The sequence below is a fragment of the Lissotriton vulgaris genome, chromosome 3_1 (genome assembly GCF_964263255.1).
Source record: "Lissotriton vulgaris chromosome 3_1, aLisVul1.2, whole genome shotgun sequence".
Lineage (NCBI taxonomy): Eukaryota > Metazoa > Chordata > Amphibia > Caudata > Salamandridae > Lissotriton > Lissotriton vulgaris.
Genome location: NC_141689.1, coordinates 2079363611 through 2079385596, shown reverse-complemented (window position 1 = coordinate 2079385596; position 21986 = coordinate 2079363611). Strand labels below are relative to the sequence as shown.

Here is a 21986-nt window from a genome sequence, read left to right as displayed (position 1 = left end):
GATTGCCAGTGTAGCCCTTGGCAGTGGGCTTTAATGCATCATAACTTCTAAGTGCGTTCAATGCATTGCTTAAAGGTAACATTGATACTCTGCTCCCTCATTCCAATGCTGAGAGTGGGGTAATCAATCATATTCTACTGAGTGCAGTCAATAACTACTAGTACAGGCCCTCAGTGGCAGCCTTCACATCAGAAAACTCCTTTTTAGAGGGACATGATAGAGAGGTTGTTGAAATACCAAGCACACCCATCTGCTAATACAATTACTGACTTTGGATTCATTCAATAACAAATTAAATGGTCAGTTACCCTCCTTATAGTCCTCACCTATAGCACAATCTCAGGTAGAGCTTACCTGACGAAAGGTATGGCCATCAGATTTGGGTTCTCATGATATATTAAATCTTGGCCTTTACCTGCACTCCGATACCATCTCTAAAAGGCAGCATTGCTTATCTGTTTTTTTTAGGAATCTCATTGAATTGGATAATGTACAATAAGGCCCACAACTACAACTCGACTATTGCACTATTGCTTATGGGTGTCTTTTATCTTAAACATTCAAGACAATTAATTCTGTGTATTTTTCTTTGCTGAGAACTTCTGATGTAATTTGATGACATTGGAGGTTATTATATATTCCTGTCTGTGCTATTTACATTTCACCCAGTGTCTTGTTGCTTTATGTTATCTGGCACCATTGATTATGAAGTAAGGCAAAACAACTTTCATAAGCTGTTTGTGTTATTTTTTGATTTCACCAAGAATGTACAGAACTGATACCTTACTACACACTAAACTTTTTGGCTGGTGTTTTGGTCTTTCTGAGAAAGGTTCTCCATCAAATCCAACCACAACAGCAAAACTAAAAATAAACATTAATATCACTTTGAGTGGTGTGTCCTGATCGTTAATGGTCTTGAGAGAGAATGGTATTGATTGTTGTAGATCGAAGTCATTTGACTCATACATCAGAGTTTGAACTAATACAATTTATTGATTATGTATCTATGTGACTTCAGGTATGTAAGCATTATAAAGGGCAAGCCTAGCTTCAAAGCACCAAAGTGTTATACGATCATTGAGGTTCATATGAGGGGATCCATCAGGCTGTATGTAGAAAGTAACAGACAAAGGAACAGAGGGAGTACATGTAAATGAATAATTAGAGGCGCAGAGCAGCATTAAGAGTTACAGGTTGGGAGGGAATGGGAGAGCACTTAGAGCATGTCTGTGAGCTAAGGATGTGATACAAGGACAATGTAATGTTTGAAAGATTGGGACTTGAGCTCAATCCAGAAGTAAAAAATGAATCAGGGCTTGGAGCAGCTGAATGGTTCTGGACATTTAGATCCTGACTCAATTTTTTTAACATGTGTAGTGACAGGGCTTGGGAGCTATACACCTCATAGCAGCTTAGCTTTCACATAAATAGAGGCATAAGCATGCTGTGCATGCATATCTGGGGAGAAAGCTGTATGCAGCTATGCAGACCATTAATCCCATAATCTTAGAAGGACTTACACTGGCAGTGTGACTTTTAAAGATGAGTGACCAGGTCTCAAGTTGGATGGAAAATAAAGGGAAGTTCCATTGTTTGGCCTCCAGTGAAAAACAATAAACCTCAGTACAACTTGTTTACAGTTGGACCCTAGAAGCAATCAGCATTTTTGTTCCAAAGGAAAATAACTTTTTGGTGAATGGTGACTTTGAAATGCAGAGAAGATCCAATCTGTTCAATACCTTAAATATTAACCCTAACATCTTGAACCTGATTGTCACCAGCACCAGAGATCTATAAAGCCTAACAAGAATGTCAGAGTCTCTTATGTAGAAAAAAAAAACTAATTATCAGCTTTTCTATAGCTTAGGGTGCCACATCAATTATGCAAAAATGGAATTATAGAACTCTGGGTAGTTCCTAGGTTTTATGTGGAGAACTCTCCTTCATATGGAGCACCCTACAATACCACCAACACTCTAAATCTGCTCACAACAAGTGGGGGTGAACAGTTTTAGAATGTGGGTTGTGTTGTAGAGTACTCCATAGGAAAGAGCTGATTTTATCAATCCAGAGCTCTAATACTGTGCCTGGAGTGGTAAAAGGATTTTGCATTTTTCAGCTTTGGGTGGATGGCACTGGATAATTGTATGATTAAAGACTTTGCTGTGAAAATGGCAAAAGACTTTGTAATTTTTCCAGCTCGGCATGGATAGCACTATGCTAATCCTATGGTTAAAACTTATTTTTGAAGGAAAAGACATTTGAGGTGGGCTGTTTGGTCCGTTTGGGAATCGTTAAAATGCAATTTCTACCCAGTAGAAAGTGCATTTTGAGATACCGAAATAGGAAATAGCAAATTGGGATTTCCTATTTGTGATTTCCTAAGCACATGCAGAAAGCATGTCCAAAATGCGAAATGGGCATTTAGGAAATCAATTACCATTGAATCCAAGTTTATGGTAATCATGTGCTTTTTTTAAGGTGCTATAAGCACACACATGCCCACTACTTTTTTGGGGTGCATCAAGGGTGGCCTTAGGCAGATAGTCACCCTTGCTTTAGCATATCTTAATTTGCGATTTCCTATTAGGAAATTGCAAATTCGGAAAAGCAAAACCATTCGAACCTATCGACCTTTAGGTTTGATATTTCCTAAATAGCGATTTCCTAATACCTATTCCTAGTAAGAATCGCTATTAGGAAATCACAATTTTTGTATTTTGCATTTCCTAAATAGCGGTTTCATAGGATTCGCTATTTAGGAAATGCTAAATTGGAATTTCATACGAACTGGCCCATGTGATATGCTAATCACAGCTTTGTAGGATGTGTATGACTTTTAATTTTTTCTCTCTTCCCTGACAAGTGGATACTCATCTTAACCTATAATAGCAATCTCCTTAGAAGGGATAGGTTGGAAAAATAAAATGAAGAAAGATGATATATGCCAGTCAGTCAGTAAGTCAAATCACTTTATTCAATACTTACATTTTTAAGATCATAAAAGTACAAAATGCACAATATACAGTATACAATTAATAAATACAAATTTCATAATAAGAATGGTGGCAGTAATTTGATAAAATACATTAAGTTTGAGAACAAAATTAAGATGCATGATTCATAGTTCATAAGATGAAGTGATCCAGACGCCTAGTTTTCCATGAAAGAAGTAAATATGAGGCCACGGTAAAACATACTAGTTCATTAGGTAATGATTGTAGGAAATACAAAGCTGGGCGACATTGAGTAAAATTATGTTTACGCATAAGCGGCCAGATAAGTCTTTTGCGGTGCACCTTATAAAATTTACAAAAAAATAAATATGTACATTTGATTGGGAGGAGGAGCTATCGCACGGACAGGGTGGAAGGTCAACTATAGAGTAGATGCTAGCCAGATAGGAAAACATAGAAGGAATTAGGTTCAAACGAAACCGTACCAGGATAAATCGATGGCCTGAGTTTGTCACAAAAAATAAATGTCCTGGGGCACCTTCCTGTTCAATAGGACTCTCCTAATATAATTTTACTGATGCCTTCGAGCAGTTTAAGTGCCCTTTGGTTAAAAAATTATGTTTTGATTTATATTTTTGATACTGTAATACAGGTTGAAGGGGATGTAAATAGTCGACCTAAACCGAGGGAGGTGAGGCTGTTTTTAAGGTATGATAACCATAGGTTCCTTAGCGTGTGTTCCAGGGTGAGACAGTCTTCTATTAATCTCTGTGTAAGGTTTACTGAAGCTCTTCTCCAAATGGAGTTCCACAGCAATATGGGTGCCAACCGAATTATGTGTCCCAATACAAGGGACAACCAGCTCGGCATGGCAACAAAAATAGGAACAGCTAACTGGAAGGCCAATGAGTCTTTTCCATTTTCAATAGTCTGGAGAGAGTGGGCGTCAGCATATCCCCATATTCTTGCCCCGTAGGTTGCCACTGATATGGATTTGGCAGAGGAGACCTTTTTGATCATCTCAAGGGGCTTTTCACACAGTTTCATTGTAAAGGAGGCTATTATACTATTTTGCAGTGCTAGGCCCCTAGTTTTTATCATATTTGACCAAGATAGTTGTCTCTCAAAGGTTATTCCGAGATACGAGAAAGTATTTGTGTGGGCTAATTCACAACCTTCTATGTAAAAGTGTGGGGCCCTCCTCTCTCTACGTCCAGTTATTAAGACAAGAGACTTCGCCTCATTTGTTTTTAAGACTAAACTACTCATGTAATTTATGTAAGTACCCAATAGTTGTTGTAGGGCTCGGCCAGTGCAGGCAATCAGAACAGCGTTGTCTGCTTACAGCAGAATTGGGGTGCGCATGTTCTTAATCGATGGGATGTCCGGTGGGGTACTCAGCAGGGGTGTTTCTTCCCCATTCATATAGATGGAAAAGAGGAATTGGGAAAACACACCCTTGGCACACTCCCCTCAAGATTGGGAACAACCTAGAGCACTCACCCTGGTTTCCATAGGGCACAGTTGTCGATGCTGAGGAGTAGATCTCTCTAATAAAGGTGGTTATCGCATCGTCAATACCCATTTCTGCCATTATTTCCCAGAGGTGGTAATGGGCTACGCAGTCAAATGCTGCTGAGAGATCCATGAATGCCAGGTATCGTCTTTCCTGCTTTACTTTAGTGTACTTAATAGGGTCAGGTTGAGGCTTTATTATTGTTACTATTTTTATGGATTTGTAGAGCGCATGGCTGCTCTAAGGCTTCCGGGCGCTAAGAGACAGCTAGTTAGGTGGGACTGGGCAGGTCTTAGAGATATTGTTTGAACAGCCATGTTTTAGTTGCTTTGCGGAACTACATTTCTTTGTCTATTATTCGAAGCTCGTGTGGCAGGGAGATCCAGAGTTTCTAGACTTGGTGGGAAAAAGATCTTCCTGCCCCCCTCTCCCTTACGGCCCTAGTTGGTTTTAGGAACCCTTCTGAACTTGATCTCAAGTGCCTATTTGGAGTGTAAGGAGATAATAGACTCTTTGTTTTCCTAGGGCCTCTGTTGGGTAGAGCTTTGACTCTGGCTTCCACGGGGAGCCAGTGTAGTTCTTTTAGGTGTGTTTTCACCAACTCTTGAGTAGTAAAATTGCACAGTAGCCGTGCTGTCGCATTCTGGGGCGCCTGCAGTCTTTGGGTCACATATTTCAGTGCCCCCAGGTATAGTGCATTACCATAATCCAGCCGCGACATAACCAGAGTGGACTACCATCTTCCTGTGCTGCATAGGGATTCGATTTAGGATCTTTCAGAGACTTCTTAGGAGTCCATAGCAGGTTGTTGCAACTTTCTTAGCTTGTGTTGCCATAGAGAGATCTTTGTCTAGCTAGAAATACAGATTTTTGATAGTTTCTTTAGGCCCTATTCAATTCAAAAAAGCTTTTATTCGATTTGTACATACAAATCATACAAGCAGAAATACATAATTGAAATATTAAAAAGGACGCCATATAGTCATTCCTAAAAAGAAGAAAAAGAGGCTAAAGTGCATCAAGTAGAAAGTGATCATGCCTCTATAGGTCAACATGTTATTACAAAATACGAACATTCTTACAATGACTAGCTGGGGATCAGTAGGAGTTGCTCACTAGGCTTTTCATGGGAACTGTACATTAAAATTATTAAGTAAGCATTCAATACAGTGGACCACTTTATGTTTTATAATACCTTAATTACAGGAATTGATATGGATCATAAAAGTGAGAGCATATATATACAGACAGGAGTGTTTAACAGTAATATCATCATTAACAGATCCTGGCAGCTGTATAGCATAAGTACAGACAGGTAAGTAAACAACATTATAATACGATACTTTTCCTGGCAGCTGTACATTTTAAAATATAAGTAGCCAAAAAGAAACAAGTCTCCTCGTTCTCTAGTGAAGATAAAAATATCAATGCTGTTTGTGTGGTACAAATGTTATATTTGATAAAAATGGGTTTAAGGTATTTTAACCTAAAAAACTGATAAAATTTACAAAAAAGCAAGAAATGGCAACTACTTTGCCTGGAGGTGCTATCGCATGGACAGGGTATGTTTGAACTAGTTTTAGTGTTTGGAAAGGCAACCAAGTGGTGTACAATGCCCAATCTAACCCGTGTTAGGACATACTGGTGAGAAGGGCGAGTCACAAATACAAGATAGGGTTGTAATCCGGGTACTAGATTTAGGTCTTTATAAAATTTCATAGTAACAAGATTGCCAACGGCTTTGTCTCGTTCGGCCTTTCGGAAATTAAGGAACGTGATCTTAATTTCTTTTTTTGAAATGGAGACAACCTTTTCAGGCTCACGGAACACATCAATGTTAAAAAGAAGTAGATACCAACGATGTATGTATCTTAACCACAATACACGTGAGGAGTGGTCCAAACCTATACAATCAAGGATAATGTCCTTGGTGAATCGAGTCTCTGGCTTAGCCCAAATAGAACGCCACAATAAGAGTGGCCGAACTGCTGCTAAGTCAGAAATATACTCGATCCCAACTTCTTCATGGATCAACTGGATGGAGGCAGAAGGGGGAACACATAACAGCCTCCTTAAGAACTTGTTTTCCTCCTTCTGCAGGGAAATACCCTCACAGTGACCCCATACCCCTGCCCCATACAGAGCAGAGGAAACACAACATACATTGTATATGTTCACCATATCAGAGATACTTCGTGAGCCGAGTTTGGAGGCAAAACGAAATATGCTACTAGTGGACCGTAGCATTTTTATTTTTACGGCATCAAATTCCGCGTTCCAAGACCCACTATTATTATATGTTATTCCCAGATAACAAAAGGATTTAACAGAAGTTAGCTTTTCCTTGTCAAGGAAGAAGGTATGCTTAACCTGCTTGGCTGCCTGACCACATGACATTACGTATGTCTTAGTTTTATTCACACGAAGCCGCCTAGCTTGAATGAATTGCATGAAATTATCAATTAGGCGCTGAAGGCCCAACTGTGTTCGAGATAAAAGAACAGCGTCATCCGCATAAAGTAACAGCGGAACAGGTTTACCATCAATCACAGGGGCATCTGCTGGGATGTCAGTCAGGGATCGGTCAACACCATTAATGAAGAGGGAAAATAAAAGCGGGGCTAAAACACAACCCTGACGTATGCCCCGAGACACTCTAAAAAACGGGGTACATTCACCAAGGGTGCCATAGCGGACTTTACATGAAAGTTTTTCATACAATCTAGCTAAAAAATTCACTATTTCCCTTGGTGCCCCTGCATCAAGCAGAACCTCCCAGAGAATATTATGGTTAACTAAATCAAATGCGCTGCTCAGATCAGCAAAACATAAAAAGAGGTTACCACTTTTAGCCACAGTATATTTACTGATTAAAAGGTCCAGATTAACGCATTGGTCCAGTGTACCCAGGCCTTTGCGAAAGCCATATTGGACTCTAGTTAAAATGTTAAAATCAGTTGCCCAGTCTTCTAGCCTCTTCAGCAAAATCCTACTCATCACCTTTACAGAGGCGTCCAATAATGAAATTGGACGATAATTAGAGGCCTCTGACTTGTCACCTTTCTTATGTAGAGGAATGATGATCGATTGACCCCAAGTAGAGGGAAATTCACTTTCAGCTGCACAATTAAAAACCCGCGTCAAAATGGGAGCCCATAACGCTATTTCGTCTTTGTATAAATCCAGCGGAACCCCATCAGGGCCAGGGGCCTTGCTTCCTTTACTTAAAGAGATAGCTTCCTGGCATTCATCTAGTGTTATATCCATCGAAAGGGGCAACCATGGGCTTAGATCTGGTGGAGATAACTCAGAGGTTGACCTTTCTGGATTAAATATTTTAGAAAAATGGGTAACCCAGTCGCTACATGCCACGTGAGAGGTCAGTTCTGGAACATTTTCTTTATTGAGAAACGGGCTATTAATTGTTTCCCAATAAAGTTTACTGTTTTTGGTCTCAGCAGCCTCCCTCAGCTTGTCCCATGCCTCGGACTGTAATACCTTCTTCCTATTACCAATGGCTGTTTTATAACAAGCCCTGAGGTATTGTATCTCCGTCTTAACACGTGGTCTAGTGCCTAGCGCATTCTTTAGGTCGCGGAGGGCGACTATACATGTTTTATCAAACCACCCCTGCTTTGGACCGCCCTTAGCTGACGGGATCTTAGTAAAAATACCATCAATAATGCTATTCATGGATACAAAATAATCTATTAAGCAGCCAGAGTCACTGTCATCATCCAAACAATAACTAATTTGGTTCTTACAGAGAGTAACAACCTCCTTCTGTTTAACTTTGGAATTTAGACCAGTCCATTTGACCCTTAAGCCCTTAGGTCTAGTAGGTACTATATCATTTGTACATTTACCACCCGGAACCAATGAAGTACCATGCCCCAAGAGGGTAACACGTAAGCTATTGTGGTCACTGAGACTTTCTTCATTCACATACAAATCCGTGTAATCTCCACTGCTAGACAGCAAAATATGATCTATGAATGAACCTGCACCTCTGCCTGTAAATGTAGGGCATGTAATTGCCCGATTATTGACATTGCAGTTTAACAGGGTCATGTCTAGCGTGACTAGCATATTATTTATAGTGGAACCATAACTGCAGTGTTGAAAGTGTTTAAAGTGGGGAGAATCCTCCCTCCCCCCCTGGTCTCCCCAATGGCTTTTTAATGCTGTATCGAAGCCACAAATGTTCCCATTGGACAGATGGCAGGGCTGCAAGTTAAAATCACCAGCCCAAACCACCTCAGCCTTTCTTTTCGAGATGTCCAGAGCCTTAATGATTTCCCTTTCTAAAGGCGGTAAAATATCCCCCCTTGTAGTATCAAAAATATTATTATAGAAATTAACAATGACTAAGTCAATATTCTTCCTACACTCCATCCTAATAACTTGGCTGTATGTCCCCACGGTCGTACTATATTTGACCGTACAGTCACACAGCTTGGTTGACACTAACAATAAAAGTCCCCCCTTAGCCCTTCCCGAGCTAGATTTGGTTGCTCTAAGACAGAAGGATGCATACCCTTCAATGTTAATAGGGTCTGGACACCAAGTTTCCTGAAGTAGGATTAGGTCAAATCCCTCACCCAGGAAGCTGGTCCAAAAGGGTGTACCTAATTTGCCGGCAAGACCAGCGATGTTCCAAGAAATAAGAGAGATTCCTGCTGGTTTACCGGGATTACCAACAACAGATAGCTCCGACTGATTTGCTGGTGGTAGAAAGGCAGGACCCTCTTCCCGAAAGGTGGTAACTGAACTTTGGCTCGGGCTAGCTGTAGTTATACATATATCAGAGCCACCCTGGTTATCTATGTACTGGGTAGGTGTTGGTAGTGACAATATAGTAGATTCGTGAGGTACAGCAGGAGGCGTGACAGAGGAAGAGGAACACTCCTTATCAAGAATGGACTTAAGGATGTTTAGATCCAGTGCTTCTAGAGGGCTAAGTCAGTCTACCTCATCTAGCACGGCGTATCTGTTTGGGTGGGCGAATTGTGCAGACAAGGGGTCTTGGGAGTGGGGCGGGTCCTGCCACGTTTGTTGCCACGGGTGTTTGTCTAATTGTGGTGGCTGAAAAGATTGCTGCCATTGGTAAGCAGACTGAGGTACAGGTGGCGGAAAATGAAAAGGGTGTTGCCAGTGGGCTTTGACTTGATGCATAGGAAAAGGTGAGGCATTTGATAGTTGCTGCTGTAAATTAACATAATGTGGGAAAAAAGGGGGCGGATAAGGTGGTTGCAGCCAAGGTTTAACGGCTTGCTGTGGAAAAAACCCCGGGCCACTGTTACTTTGAAAAGTGGAACAGGGAGGGTTAGGTCGTGCAGGCTTTGGTAAAAAATACGACAAAGGAAGTGGTTTAATTTGGGTCGCAGGACCACTATTGGGTGCATTACATACATAGCTTGCTGCCCCTACATCCCTAAAATTAACAGTTATTACGTCCCCTACTATTGATTTCTTACTTCTGCCCACCCAATCCCCTCTACGCACGGTAAGAATTTCACCGTTCATGTTATTAGGTAGGGGTTTATGTAGATGGAGCCATTGTGCACATTTATTTCTAAGCTCGGTAAACGTTTCTTTTACTCCCTCTTTCAATGGGGGAACTGCTGTCAACACGACAACAAAAGGAGAAACCTCTGGTGGTAAATTAATAGACCTGAAGCGTGCCTGCTTTGGCTTAGGCCCTTCAGGTTTATTTTGTGCAGAGGTTGGATTGGGTTTCCCTGCTACTTCTTTAGCTTGAATGGTTGTGGTGGCAATGTTATCAACAACTGAGTGTTGGTTCGCCAGAACAGGGACATTCTCCTTTGGAATCGATACAGTTATTGGTTGGACCGAGTTGTTCACTGTTTGCGATTCAAGGGATATAACTGGGTTCCCAGGGGCTGCATTACCTTGAACCTTAGTTAGTACGTCTTTGGGGGACTGGATGTTCGTTAAACATTCGGGGGCTAATTCTGTGGTCCCTTGTAACTGAACATGCCCTTGTCCCTGCTTTTTTTGTGGCCATTTGGAGTGTATTAAGGAAGTAAGCCTATCCACTTTAGAAATTAAAGGTTTGATTTGTGCTGCTAAAGTGGCTTCAAGGTCTAGTTTTAAATCAGTAACCATGTTTTGTACCCAGCACGGAATACCTGAAGTCATTTGTGGAGTGGGGGAAATCAAATTGTGATTCCTAACTGGTGCTTTTGCTTTACTTTTGCCCTTCGATGTAACCTTAGGCGGGTTAGGAGCCCTTCTCCGGGGAACAGTGGGTACAGGGACTGTTTCCGTATCATTAGACCCACTCAGACTCGGCTCCCCTTTGTCAGGTGACTGGCAGGTTTCTAGATCTGGTGTAACCTCCAGGTCTTCAAAGGACGGATCCGAGTCTGATGGGGCAACCGATAGATCGACAGTATTCGGTACAGTCGGAACACTGTTAGTAGGCATAGTTACGGGTAAGGAGCAATTATTCAATGTCTGCACCGCAGGAGATTTAACCTTAGCCAAAGGGCCCAAGGATGAGCGCCTAGCATTTGCAAGGTCCATAGAGACTCTTTTTTCCAATAATACAATACTTTGGTCAATAGTCTCGTGCACGCGTGAAATAAAAAGATCAATAGGTCCAGTCACCTGGGCTACCGCCGTAGCTTTTTTCGCGCAACTTCGAGTTCTGTTGCGTATGGTCGACATTTTAGACGTTATGGTAGACAGGGGCGAAGACACAAGAGTTCTGGGCCAGGGCCGTCCTCTGCCGTCCTTGAACGGCCTTAAACGGCCCGCTCTTTGCCCGGTCTTCGCCCCGGTAGTCGCCCCGCGCGCGTCCCGCGTCGCGGTAGAACTGAAGCCAGTAATGAAGGGGAAGGCTGGGGGCGTGGCCGCCGGGGGAAGAGGCAGCAGCTGTGTGCAGCTGAGGCTGCTGGACCTCGCAGTCCCTCGGTAGGCTCCACGCACAAACTGTTGTTATAATCCTCAACCTGGGAGCGCGTTACTCACCACGGACTGTGGATCCGCTCACACCAGGGAGGACGGGGCAAAAGAGGCGGTGAGCGGCACCCGCGAAGCGGGTGTCGCGAACAGTTGATGTAGATGGCTGGAAGCAGGAAAACACACAGCACAAGTCTGGCTCCTCACGAATAGCAGGTAAGCCCAGAAAGCGCCAGTGAACCAGGAACCCAGGCGGTGTTAAATGCGGAGGCTGGGGGCGTGGCCGCCGGGGGAAGAGGCAGCAGCTGTGTGCAGCTGAGGCTGCTGGACCTCGCAGTCCCTCGGTAGGCTCCACGCACAAACTGTTGTTATAATCCTCAACCTGGGAGCGCGTTACTCACCACGGACTGTGGATCCGCTCACACCAGGGAGGACGGGGCAAAAGAGGCGGTGAGCGGCACCCGCGAAGCGGGTGTCGCGAACAGTTGATGTAGATGGCTGGAAGCAGGAAAACACACAGCACAAGTCTGGCTCCTCACGAATAGCAGGTAAGCCCAGAAAGGCCCTATTCAATCTGGCCAGTTTATGGGATTCCTGGGGATTTGCTTGTTCCCAAGGACTATTAGCTATTAGGTTGAGGCTTTATTATTGTTACTATTTTTATGGATTTGTAGAGCGCATGGCTGCTCTAAGGCTTCCGGGCGCTAAGAGACAGCTAGTTAGGTGGGACTGGGCAGGTCTTAGAGATATTGTTTGAACAGCCATGTTTTAGTTGCTTTGCGGAACTACATTTCTTTGTCTATTATTCGAAGCTCGTGTGGCAGGGAGATCCAGAGTTTGTAGACTTGGTGGGAAAAAGATCTTCCTGCCCCCCTCTCCCTTACGGCCCTAGTTGGTTTTAGGAACCCTTCTGAACTTGATCTCAAGTGCCTATTTGGAGTGTAAGGAGATAATAGACTCTTTGTTTTCCTAGGGCCTCTGTTGGGTAGAGCTTTGACTCTGGCTTCCACGGGGAGCCAGTGTAGTTCTTTTAGGTGTGTTTTCACCAACTCTCGAGTAGGAAAATTGCACAGTAGCCATGCTGTCGCATTCTGGGGCGCCTGCAGTCTTTGGGTCACATATTTCAGTGCCCCCAGGTATAGTGCATTACCATAATCCAGCCGCGACATAACCAGAGTGGACTACCATCTTCCTGTGCTGCATAGGGATTCGATTTAGGATCTTTCAGAGACTTCTTAGGAGTCCATAGCAGGTTGTTGCAACTTTCTTAGCTTGTGTTGCCATAGAGAGATCTTTGTCTAGCTAGAAATACAGGTTTTTGATAGTTTCTTTAGGCCCTATTCAATCTGGCCAGCTTATGGAATTCCTGGGGATTTGCTTGTTCCCAAGGACTATTAGCTCAGTTTTGTCTCCATTTAGCTTTAAGCAACTTTTTGTCATACACTCCTTGACTCTTTCCATACAAGGTTATAGTCTGTTGGAGTCCCTACTGTTTTTTGGGTCCAGGGAGGTCACCAATTGAGTGTCGTCCGCAAGGGACGTCATGAAGAATTCAATTTCTTGGACAATCTCCGCTAGTAGCTCCATGTACACATTAAAAAGTGTGAGGCTCAGCAAGGAGCCCTGTGGTACCCCACAACTCAGAAGGTTGTGTTCTCTAAGGCTTGGAATGCTCGTCCTTCCAGGAATGATGTTAACCATTTGAGCGCAGTTCCCTGTACCCCGATGTCTGAGAGTCTCCTTTGTAGAATGTGGTGGTCTACCGTATCGAAGGCAGCACTCAGGTCCAAGAGGAGTAAGGCAGCTGAATTCCCCATATCTAATGATGCCTTAAATTCCTCCACTACCACCACCAGGGCAGATTCCATGCTGTGTTGTGCTCGGAATCCCATCTGGGTTAGGTGGAGGCATTGATTTGTTTCCAGAAACTCCACCAAGGATTTATTAACATGATTTTCCACCAGCTTACCCGCAAAAGGCAGCAGGGAAATGGGGCAGTAATTAACTAGCTGTGATGAGTCTGCGTTGGCTTTTTTTATCAGTGGTTTGATAATGGCATGTTTCCATGCCGCTGGGACAATGACTGTCTCCAGAGACTGATTCAAGACATTAATCAGGGATGGTAGGATGGCAAATGTGGCTTTCTTGAGGATTCACTTTATCCATTAGGGATTCTGCTTCCTTTGCTTCCATTAGTGGGAGAGTGGTGAAAGTTTTTGGCAGTTAATAACTTTTTAGCCTCTGATAGTATCCTCTCAAAGGCTGTTCTTTTTGTTATTGGATTAATGATTGCTGCTAGACAGATCATAATGTCATCAAGACTATTACCGAAAACCCCTGTGATAAGTTTCTCTTTAGCTATCCTTTCCCATTTTAGAATTATCCCATTTTTTCTTGCTATCACTGGGTTAATATGTATTGACTGCTCCGGTATAATTCCTCCCCATACCAGGTTAGCAATTATAGCGTGGTGGTCACTGAATTCTGCTTAAGACTCTTAAAGAGATTTTTAACATCTCTTTCCAACATATTAATGATCTCTTTCATGATCGCATTGAAGTTGTTAATATATTAATTGATTAAAAGGATGGTGTCACCACTTGGTTCTTTTAAATAAAGAAAATGGTAGTAGGGAAAAACATTAGAAAATGATAAGTCTGCTAATTATAAGGTGTTTTTTAACAAAGTTAAAATACCTCACTTGGCACGTCCAGAGACAGAAGGGCGGGCTGGAGTATAAAAGGAGCGATAGCCATCTAGATAGATTGGTCCTATTTCCCATGTTACCTGGAGGCAAACGAAGGTCATGTTTACTGATGATTGCTAACAAATCTAAGTTAGACACTTTGGACCTTAGTCCGGCAATATTCCAAGAGGCTAGTCTAACATATTCGCTGGGAATGGGTGTGTCGTTGGAAGTTGCCAAAGGAGATTTAGGGGAGTCCGGCCCCAGGTCCCTAGGACTTTGAGGTAGATTAGTAATGGTCCTGTTCCCCCCCTCTGTCAGTGACACCCGTCCAATTCTGATAGGGAGCTAAACCGGTTGTTAGTTGGGAGGTGAGTAAAGGGGCAGCCTGGGGAAAAGTGAGGGGTATCCTGATAGTTTTTACTATGTGAGGTGAAATAAGATTGGGCCCTATTAAAGGGTCTATCAGGTCTGTAGATGAAGCCAAGTGGAAATGCAAGGATCTGGGTTTGCTGAGTAGCTGTATCAGGTAAGCGCCCAAACAGATGCTGAACCAGATGATGCAAGTTAAAATTAACAACCGCATAGTTCCCCTGAAAGGTTTTCTGAGCGTTCCCTATCCATGCCACCTGTCATGCCATTAGAGTACACGATAATAACTCCCTTCGACCCCCCCATGTTTACTGATCCAGTGACATGCCTTGGTAATAAGCTGATCCGGGGTTTCTGTCTGAGTAACCGCTAGCTTAGGAACGTTCGCCAGGACTATGACGTAGGGGCAGGCAGCGAGGGGAAGGTCCAATCTCAAATCATAAGGTATGTTTGTTCCATTCGTTGCTCCAATGTCAGAGTCTCTGGGGCGTAACGCTGTTGATGGAAAAGATGATAAAGATGGGCTAGGTGCCCCTTGTGGTCGCAAAGGATGCGAGGAGTGATGAGGGGGGGGGGGTGAGTGACTTGCATATTTAAAGGTTGAAGATGATTTTGAACTTCACCTGCCCTCAGGCCTGCTGATTGTGGACCTCTTGAGCTAAGGGCCTCACTATCATATCTCACACTATCCCGTATGGTTGAGGAATGCTGAGGTATTACAGTAGACTCAGAGGGCAGGGATGTCACTATAGCCCCATCCCGAATGTGACAGTTGGTGCTTGTTATAGTTAGATTTAAGGACTCCAAGATTGCCTCAATTTTACTTAGCCTGTCTGAAAGGTGCTGAAATAAGCGGATGAAAGACTGCTCCATTTCTTATAGCAGTGCATCCATTGAAGTATGGAGGCTGTTGCAACCTCTTGTAAGATAGTGTAAGTTGGCTTTATAGCTAATCTTCGACCCCCTTTTTTCCATTTTGTGGGCGGCTTGACATAGGCAGGAGGAGAGTGAACTCCAACATTAGCCCGAGAGTTTTGACATTTGGAGCGAGTTACAGTTTGCTTAGGTGATCGAGAGGTGCGCGACATGCTTTTGACGTCAGGGAGGCGGAAACAGGAATCAGTAGCTGACTCCCTAGCAGTGCTCCGAGTCGCAGGCTCTCCTCTGGACCTCTCTAGGTGCAGCAGGTGATATGCGGCTCTCCCCATGAGCCCCCTCAGCATAACAGCAAGCAGGTAATTTGACCGAGGAGTACGGGGCCACTAGTGCGTGACGCACTTTTGCCGTCAGTGAGGCGGAAACAGGAATCGGTAGCTGACTGCTGGGCGAGATGTGAGTAGTAGTCCACTCCCTAGCAGTGCTCCAAGTTACAGGCTGTCCACTGGACTTCTTTAGGTGCAGCAGGTGATACGTGGCTCTCCCCGTGAGCCCCCCAAGCACAACAGCAAGCAGCAAACAGGAGGAATCTGGACCGATGAATACTATATGAATACTATATGTGTTTTGAGAAATGATAGGTGATGTGATATTAAACAATCAACTATATAAAGCTCTTTAGTCAATTTATATGGAAATTGAGATGAAATATCTTTTTTGCCATCAGTTACTTAATGTTTGAGGAGAGTGAGTCCCTACATGCATGGAACCGTTAAGGTTTGCCTGTCACACCACAGAAAGTATTGGGACTTGTAATTACTTTCTGCTAGAAATTGGGTTTCTGGTTGACAGAGGTATGCACCGTATCCAAGCAGGAACCACAATCCTAGTCAGTGTAAGTCGGATAAGACACCATAAATTAACCTGCGCTCAACCTCTAGTAGGTTGGCACAGAGCAGGTAAGCCTAATTTAAGAGCCAATGTGTAAAGTAGCTTTAAGTGATGAAGTAGCATATAGGGGGAGCAGCAGACAGCAGGCCATCTCAGCAAGGCAGCAGCCTTCCAGAGCAGCTGTCCAGCAGCGTGGCAGTCCTTAGCACAGCAGTTCTTCTTCCAGGCAAGTTGGTTTCAGGTCCAGAAGTGTACTGTGTTGGTATGGTCAGAGTCCCAGTACTTCTATCAATCAATCAATCAGAACATTTATAGAACACGCTACTCACCCGTGAGGGTCTCAAGGCGCTGAAGGGGGGTGCTGCTACTGCTCGAAAAGCCATGTCTTGAGGTGTTTCCTGAAGGTGAGATGGTCCTTGGTCATTCGTAGGTATGCGGGGAGGGAGTTCCATGTTTCAGCCGCCAGGTGGGAGAACGATCTTCCTCCGGTGGTGGTTCTGCGAATCCGTGGGACAGTGGCGTGGGCGAGGCTGGCGGAGCGGAGCTGGCGGGCAGTTGCGCCTTTGAAGTGGGGTTGACTTTAAAGATGGCCTTTGAAGTCCACAAAGGTATCCCTCCCAGCTCTGGCTCTAGACTCAATCCAGAGGGATATGCAGCCCTTTGTGTGTGCACAGGATACAACCCATTCAGGTGTGTCCGCTCCCCCACCTACGTACTTCAAAAGCCCTGAATATGTTCGCTAAGGCAAACTATGCCAATTGTGATTTCAAGAATTATTAAATTGCACACAACAAGGTAAAGTTATAACAGATTAATATTTGGGGTCTCTTACTTCAAAATCTCGTTAAAGAGCTACAAAATAGAGTATGCATTTTGCAACACATTTGGAAGTACATCCTGTCCAGGATGGCCCATCAGGCTACAGATGGCCACTCAGTCACACATAAGCTCCCTTTGTGCGTGGCTATCTAGAGGCAATGCACAAAGCCTAGCTGTCACCTACCCCAGAGGTGAATTGGAGACTGGCTGCATGCGCACAGAGAGGATTTATCATTACCATTCCAGTGACATGAAACATGACAGATCTACTCCCTCTAAATCAAGAATTACAGCTTATAAAGTGCAATAAGTAATTCCCTATGTTAACCTAGGAGATGAGTAGGCCTCACATTGGTGAAAAAGTAATGTGGGTGTTTTTCACTACCAGAACATGCAGAATTTAAACATGCATGTTCTACCTTTTGATTACACAGCACCCTGCCCTATGGGCGTCCTAGGGCCTACATTAGGGGTGACTTATAGGTTTGTTTAAAGTGCTATTTGTGTGAGTAGCACAATCAGTGCTGCAAGCCCACTAGTGCCAATGACAAAATGTTCCTGGAGGAGTTATTTGCACATCAGTGTTGGTAAACACATCCAACTTTCCTTGATAGAAATATGGACATAAATGAATGACGACGTACTGTTATACACAAATATTTTAGTCAATGATATGAGAGCAAACAAAAACAATTAAGATAGAACTATAAATCAACACTGTTGCCACCAAAAAAGATCCTACCTACACCAAAATTAAATTAAATCCAGGGACCTTCGAGAGGTGTAAGCTCCTCTTCACTGTGTGGGTTCTTCAATCCACAGTCAAAATTCCAAGTTCCTTATTTACAAAATCTTGAGGACTCAGCACCAGCGTGATGCCATAAGTCATGTAAATGAGGAGAAATCATCAACGTTTCTGTCTCATAAAAATATTTTATTGAGATATACCAGTCACCAGCCCAAATAATCTACATGATAACCTCCCCTTTGGGCGATTTTTAAGAATCAGGCGGAACTGTGCCACAACAAAAGATTATTTTGCAGAAGCCAAAATTCTAACAAGTGTTCATCTGGTGCTTGACGTCTAGATGCAACTCTCAAAGGGCAGAGTTTGTGATCTCCCAGGAGGGATCCAGTCTTATTTTTCTTTATATCTTCTGATGCACTTGTAACTGCAAAGTTGTTTGTTGTGGTCCCATGACCTTCCCAAGAAGGAAGCAGTCAATCTTGTTACCAACCTTTGGCTAAGAAATGTTTACATTCTCTTTCTCGTTGTGAATCCTATTAGTGCTTTCTGCTTTATCATCAATTTAAAGATGTTTAATAAGTATGGAAATTGAGTTACCTTTTGGATTATAATTGGCATGTGTTAGCCCTGTCAGCATTAGGATGGTATTGCCCCCAACATTTTGATTCCACCTTCATTTTTACTGACTTATTTTGTACTAGTATTAGGACTCTAGGCACTTTACCACCGGTAACCATATAGTGCCTGTAGCCTGCACCTGGGTCATATGACTTGGTGTAGATGACAGCTTTGTTTATTCCTCCTACAACCACATACAATAAGGAACTTAGGTGTGGCTTGATGGGCCATAACTGGCAGGATGGGAGGAAGGAGGTGGGTACTTCCTCACTTACACCTTAATAGTCCTGCCTCCACACAAAGGACTGCATATCCCCTGTAGTTAATCTGGAGCCAGGACACAGACGTTAGAATGCCTGGAGACTTCAAAGGAAAACCTCTAGAAGCTTTCCCCCACCTAAAAGGCACAACTGGGTATAAATACTGGACCTCAGAAACCAACTCTTCAGTACACTTCTGGACCTGTGGATACTCTGCCAGGAAGAACGACTGCTGTGCTGCTGAATAACTGCCACTCTGCTGGACTGCTGCTATGCTGTGCTGTCCTGCTGCCTTCCTGACTGGGTGAGAAGCACTGGACCTGCACCTCCTGACCCCAGAACTCCATAATGACTCCAAGGGCTAGTTGGTTGGCCTCCTGAATTGAGCCTTAGGGACAGAAAGCTCCAACAACTTTGCACCTGCACCTGGAATCTGCTATCTGTGTGTCTACCCTGTCAAGTGGTGACACCCCAAGCCTGGACCCTTGGAAGTGGACCTAAGGTGCTCTGCCATCCTCTGTGAACCGAGCAAAACCAATGCATCTCCTCTGCTGCATGGTGCAACTCCAAGTGGATTTGACACATCACCACTACTGCATTGATGGAACCCAACACAAAACCTGCATCCAACACAGCCCATCTCTCCAGGGCAACTGCTGCTATGGGACGCATCAACGGTGTAGGCCCTCACATTCCACATCGATGGCAGCCTTAACGATGACGCCAGACTTCGCACCACAGCCTTGCAGCTCCTCAGAACCGACGCATTGCTCGGACTGTGCAATGCATCCCCAACTCTTGACTTCGCATTGCAAGCCCTTGTCAATGGGATCTTTGATGATGATGCAATAGAACCTCAAATCGCCGCATGCCGAAACCAAGACATCGCTTTGGCTGCGTGATGCATCTTCAACGCGGATCCTTAAAGCACTCCGCAATCAAGGTTTGGAACTAGTTTATTCAACAGGACTAACTGGGTCTATGTAGCTGGTCTGCGCTCCATCGCGTTCATGCTGAGCTCGAGACTTTGTCCTGGGCTGGCGCGACCAGATAGCCACAGTTGGCATTTAATGCCTTTTTGCGCTATTTTTACTAAAATATTTAAAATTCAACATCCCTGGTTCTACTGATTGGATTTGTGTTATTTTGGTGGTGTTTTATTTATTGGAAATTGCCCTATTTTTCCATTTCTGTTGTGGGCTCTTTTTGTGGTGTACTGTAACTGTGTTCCTGTTTGAAGTATTGCACAAATACTTAAAACATGGCCTCTGAGTTAAGCATGACTGCTCTTTGCCAAGCTACCCAAGTGTTGAACACAGGTTAACGTAAGGTTTGCTTGTGACTTCACCCTGAGATGAATGGTGGTTGCTGCTTCAGAAGGGTTCCCGCTCAACCAGCTATCCTATTTCTTACAGCATGATAATGCAAGAAGATTTTCACTTCTCCAGGTCAGGAGAACATCTACACCTACATACTAGTTTCCCAGTCTCATCAGAAGTTCCTACACTTTTCAGTGCCCAATTGCAGTTCAAAGTTCTATAGTATGGATTGAAATCCTCACCATGACCATTCATGAAAGTTCTTGCTCCACTGGTGGAATTAATGCATGCCAGATCAATCAGTTTTTAACCCCAGACTGGCTAGTACATGATGTTAAACCTTGTCAGACAAGTGGGTATACTTATAAACCATGTAAACTCCTCCTAATATTCACCTCGAAGATTAATCTGAAGGACTCTGGCTTCATCTACTGTTAATGCAGAAAGTTCCATAGGACTCTTTTTGACATGTGTATTTTTTAAATTTAAACAGCACACCTATCCCAGAAAAAAGACACAACAATCACATACAAATGAATCAAAAAGCAGAAAGGGCACATACTGAGTTACAACATAAAACAGACTGAAGAGAAAAACATTAAACCAGACCTTCTCATGCCTTGCTCCCAGACTATGGAACCAGCTATCTGAGAACATCAGATTCAACCAAGACCTTCTCTTTCAAGAAAAACCTGCAAACCTTACTATTCAAGATTGTCCATCAGACAAACTTCTAATCATCTCTTTATTCTTTAGTTCTACTGTTAAAGCTTTACAGACAAATGGTTTGCTCTTTGTTATATCTATCTATCCCCTCCGTCTGAAACCCATTGCAGTGAGCTGCCCAATTTTTTCCTTGATAAAATGAACAATATGTATGCTACTTTGGCAGATAAAGCAGATCATTGCAAGGCCCTCTCTTTGCCATCTCGTCCAGTGATACTATATCTGTCTGTTAGGAAAGAAGATGTGGACGGTCATGGGAAGACAGTTAAAGCAGGTTCCCCGTTGCACCCTGCCCCACTTTTTGCAGTTACGCAAGGGAAAATGTAGTTTACACGGTCTTGCCAGACATATTCAGTGCATTACTTCAGAGCGGTATAATGCAGTCTTCCTGGAAACTTGCTGTAGTGAGACTATTATTAAAGAAGTCATCATTGAACCCTTCATTAACTGATAGCTACAGGCTAATATCCATGCTGCAGGGTATAAGTAAAGTGTTACAAAATTTGTCAACCAACAGCTAGCATCCTTTTTGGAAAAGCACAATACGTTTCACATTACCCAAACAGGCTTCAGCCAGGATGAGGCACAGAGACATCACTTCTAGTTGTTATGGAAGAACTGAGAAAAATAGTAGATCTAGGTGGGTCAGCGGCAGTGATGTTATTAGAGCGCGGTGTGGCTTTTGATACTGTATCACATCCTTGTTGAGTACATAAGTTAGACCAGGCAGGAGTGGTTAGCCTAACTTTGAAAAGGTTTGCCTCTTTTTAGATGGCAGGAGTTTCCAGGCCTAAAAGAAACCTTTTTGCTCAAAATCCCTACTCTAAAGTCTGGAATACCTCAGGAATCTTCACTGAGCCCTACTTTATTTCATCTGAATGACTGTCCCTTGGCTGAAATTGTACAATCGCTTGGTCTCTCGATAGAGTCATATGCAGATGACGTGCAGATTGCCATCTGTCTTACCCCTGAAACAGATGCAGACTCTGGTTGGCATAATTCTTACTTGAATGATGTAGCAGAATGGATATCAGCCAGTTGTCTGAAGCTTAATGGGATTAAAATGGAGGTGCTAGTGGTTGGAATTGATTTAAATCATTGGGCCGCGTTGCACAGGCCAGAACCATTAGGCAGTCATTCCATCCCCAAAAAAGCAGTATAAATTCTTGGGGTATTGAATTGACAATAAGCTTACCTTGGAGGAAGCTAGGTGCCATCTGCTTTGGTATCCTGAGAACACTTAGGAAAACATTACAGTGTTTGCCCTT

The 21986-nt window shown here is 43.4% G+C and overlaps 1 protein-coding gene across 1 annotated transcript in view; it reads left to right on the top strand.

The window, feature by feature from the left end:
• Window positions 1-21986, top strand: part of LOC147728823 (dynein axonemal heavy chain 12-like) — a 136353-nt gene that overhangs the window by 67044 nt on the left and 47323 nt on the right. The gene's annotated exons all lie outside the window — the stretch shown is intronic.